Here is a 4515-nt window from a genome sequence, read left to right as displayed (position 1 = left end):
TCGTAAGGTCTGTTTTCCTGACCTCTTGATCATGCACGTGGCTCTTCTCTGGACTCTCTCAAGCTTCTCCATATCCTTTTTGAATTGTGGGGCCCAAAACTAGATGCAGTACTCCAGCTGCGGCCTCACCAAGGCGAGAATGATGTCCCGGGATTTGCTTGAGAAGCATCTATGGATGCAAGCCAGCGTTTTGGTCTCTTTACTAGCCGCAGCATCGCGTTGCAGGCTCATGTTCATCTTGTGGTCAATGATGACCCCCAGGGCTAGCCAGTGTGGCACTGCCGAGCCTATAAAGATGCTGCAGGTTTTTCTTCCCAAGGTGGAGAACCTTGCATTTTTTTATGTTAAACACCATCAGGTTCTCATCTGCCCATTTGCTGAGCCTGTCCAGGTCAGCCTGGATCACCCACCTGTCTTCTGGCATGAATGCTTCGCCCCAAAGTTTGGTGTCATCGGTGAGCTTGGCCAGTCCACTTCTGACTCCAATGTCCACTTCATTAATGAACATGTTGAACAATATGGGTCCAAGGACAGAACCTTGGGGGACCCCACTGGTCACAGGGCACCATGATGATTGACTTCCATCAATTACTACCCTCTGGGTCTGACCACAGAGCCAGTTTCCCAGCCAGCAAATCGTGGTGGACCCAAGGCCACAATTGGCCAGTTTCTCCAAGAGGTGATCATGGAATACCAGATAGAAAGCTTTTTTGAAGTCAAGATATATGACATCAATCTCTTCTCCCTTGTCCAGGTGATAGGTCACCTAGTCATAGAAGGAAATGAGATTGGTCAAGCAAGACTTACCCATAACAAACCCATTCTGGCTATCCCTCGGGATGTCGGCATCAGCCAGTCCATTAAGAATGGCCTCTTTAATAAACTTTTCTAAGATCTTCCCTGAGATAGAAGTCAGGCTGATGGGTCTATAGTTAGCCGAATCCACTTTATCTGACCCATAGAGCTGGGCAGCTTCTGCGGCAAAGTGGGAGGGTTGTCCATGTGTCAGCAGTGGTGGCTTTAGCCAGCAATGGAGAAAAGCAGGGGCATCAGCACTAGGCGGGGAAGAGCAGAGTGGTGATTGTGGCCTCCCAAGTATAGTCCAATGCCCTTCCCCTACCTGATCTGCTGCTCTGCCGTCTGCTCCCTACCCTATGCTCCCTGCCTGATTTACTGCTCTGTGTTTGGCTCCCTATCCTATCTGCCATTGTGCTGCATGCCCTCTCCCTGATCTGCCACATACCACATACAAGCTGCCTGTGCCACTTGTAGTATGGATGCTATAACCTGTCCTAGAAGGTGCTGTTGCTAGCACAGTAAGTTTACTGGGCAGACATGGCCACAGTCATGCTGACAGGACTAGCTGCAGCTGGACCTTTGCCTCCTTTCTTATCTCTCAGTTTTGGGACAGAAATCTTGCAGTTCTATATTTAGTGCGAGATGAAGTTGAACTACTTCCTGTACTGTTTTCACCCTGAAGATCTGACTGGGTGTTGGTCATCTGCTGCTCTCCTTTCATATTGACTAACAGCTTTCCTAGAACAAAGCATCTTTATTTAGTATTTGGAATAAATCAAGAGGGATTTTAAAACACCAAATGGCTTATGTGTATATTTTGTTTCATCTAATCTCACACATTAGAGATCATCTAATCTCACACAAGCTAAATTAGACAGGCTTTCCTCTTAAACTACAGGAATGTAACTGAGCCAATTTGCATTCTTTTAGCACAGCTCAGATTCTCCTACTTGTCTGCAGAACTTTCAGTGCAACTTACCTTGCTTAGGTCAGATTTGGTGCTCTCCAAGTACAGGCATTGCAGCTACTCATTCTGACACTGTTTCTTAGGGTACAACTAGATCACAATTGCAACTATGGTTGCAACCCATAGAGACATGCCCAAGCTAGAAAATTGTTAACTGTGTAGCTGTGGCAGAATGGAGCTCCAGGCAAAACCTGACTAAGGATATGGGTAAATGCTTTTGTGGATAGCAGTGCCAACATACCCTTAATGACCTTTAAGTGTACATCATTAAGCATTTATTAGAAAAGCCCTCTTTCCATTTTTCCTAGGTGGGTCAAGCTTTTGACTCTTCCCTGGATTTTTATCCAGTTTCTTCCCTTGCCATTTACTCAGAAAAACCTCTTGTTAGAGGTGCTTTAAGCTCAGAAAAGTTTATTCAGCTAGAGATATAGTTAAGAGCCTGAGCAATATTTTAACTCAGGTTGGAAATGACCAGGCCTGATACAGGTACAGCAAAAAGGAGGCCCTTTCTAATAGGCATCTAATATGTAGAACCTGCAGAGAGAATGGAATAAAAAAAATAACTTTTGCTGATAGCCTTCCATTGTCTTCCCACAGTATCTCTTTGAGATAAACAAGTTCTATAGCTATTTACACAACTGATTAGGAAAGAATGCTAGGCTGTTTCAGTACAAAGAACTATGGGATATGCCCACAGGTGCAAATGTAGGAAATATGAGGATATGGTTAGGGTTCTGTAGTGGGGACTCCCACCTAAGTGCTCAGACCTGGATGCTGGCCACCTGAATTAAATTGAGCAGCAAAGAACAAGACTAGGGACAGACATTACACATAAACCAGTTTAAGTGATCAGAAACTGGTTTAAACCTGTAACAGAACAGAAGTTCAGTGCACATAAACCTGTTTGAAAATGGCTGAAACCGGTTGAGATAAACCTGGTTCAACATAATATCAGACTTAAAAGATTTGGTCAAACTGGTTTATGCAATGTCTGTTTCAGACCCCTTGCTGGTTTAAGATAAACCAGACACCTCCAGCATCCCAGCATGCACTCTTGGCTGGGTGGGGCTCTCTGCTCCACAGCAGGGCTGGCCCCTCCCCTCTGCTCTCTGGCCAGAGTTCTGGCAGAGACTTGCAGCCTGCCTTCTCCCTGCTAAGCAGGGATTATTCCACCCTCCCCTCTGCCTTACACAGACACCTCAGCATTATCTAGCAGACCATATGCTGGCTAAAGTCCATGATGTGGGAGATGACAGGCAAACAGGCTTTTTGGAGCTAACCAATATGTAACTTAATGTCCTTCCTTGGAAGAGCTTTTTAAGAAGAGTTCCATTAGTTAATGGAGACAGACTTTGTTTTCTTAATGGGTTGATAAACACTGGGTTAGGGGTTGTAAACATTCCCTGCTGGGTTGCTGGGGGGGAGGGGGATAATCAGAGCATCCTGCAGAGGCATGGCCATGCCCCCCTCAGCTCAGCCCTGTGGAAGCAAACAGAGGGCTGCTCTAGCATGCCCCCCCCACTCCCCTCCCCCCGGCTTCTAGCCTACCCAGGTTAGACTAACTCGCAAAGATTGAATCAATTCAGGCTCAGGCTTTTTGAATGTCTGCTCCTAGACCAAGACCTGAAGGGTAAAATATCTACCCACACATCTGTCACATTAATGATGGATGCATTATTGATAACAGTCAGGCACACTCCCACAAATTAAAAAAAATAAAGTCACATTTTATTACCCAGCATTAGAAGAAAACAACTTTTGGCAATAGGAGAGTAGATAAAGGCACACATTTGGCTACAGTGATTCTGGATTTTCCTGCTATTTCAAGATTTGTTAAAAACTTATACATTCAGTATTCTCAAGAAATGCAATACTCATTTACTTCTAGACAGCTAAAGAGGAGCATGGGTTTAAATATACCTTCTAAACAGGTGGTTGGATAAGTTGAGCCTCACTGTCCTAGAAGATGGAGGGAGTCTGTGGGTGAAGGCTAATCATCACCCTGTTTGTTGATTTTAACAGAGAGAGAACTATCCTGAGCAATGTTTGCATACTTGTCAGAAGCTCCAGGTTTTGAACACCTGTGCAGGTGAACCAGATCTTTACTTTTATTCCCTACAGTATTTAAGCTTTTATTAAAGTCAAAACAAAAACACTAAAACCAAACACACAAGACAGAAAGCCTGAAACGTACCAAACTTTCTTAAGTCTTCTTCCACCTCACCCCTCAAATATAAACTGGGCATGCATACACCAGCCAATTTAAAATGCATTAGCCATTTTTAAAGCACATTATGGGTGCAGGTCTAGATGTGCATACCCTTAATGCTCCTTAAAAATTTTAAGCTAGTCACTCCTAAATTTGATACCTGCAAAAACAGGTATCAAATTTAGATGTAAATAGCTAAAGTGTCTTAAGCATACGTGTAGATATGCTAAGGCGTATTAACATTGTGCATGTCAACTGACTTGGGACTAACTTTAGTACCATGTCAGTCTACACGCCATGTTAATGTGCCTTAGTGCAAGTACGTGCACATGTAGGCATGTGCCTAAATTGTCTTAATGTGCATTAGGCAAATGCACATTAAGTTTAGGCGTACGTAAAAGCATGTGTAGACACACCCACTGATGCCTTACCAATCTAGCCTCTCTTGGGCAATACAAGAATAATTTCCATTAGTCTTTTTGACAACAGGAGATTTTTTTTTTTTGTAAGTAGGCAGGTAAATAAATACATGAAATTTTTT

The sequence above is a fragment of the Crocodylus porosus genome, unplaced genomic scaffold (assembly GCF_001723895.1).
Source record: "Crocodylus porosus isolate Cpor-Errol unplaced genomic scaffold, CroPor_comp1, whole genome shotgun sequence".
Classification (NCBI taxonomy): Eukaryota; Metazoa; Chordata; order Crocodylia; family Crocodylidae; genus Crocodylus; species Crocodylus porosus.
The sequence above is the reverse complement of the archived record's forward strand: the minus strand, read 5'-3'. Positions refer to the sequence as shown.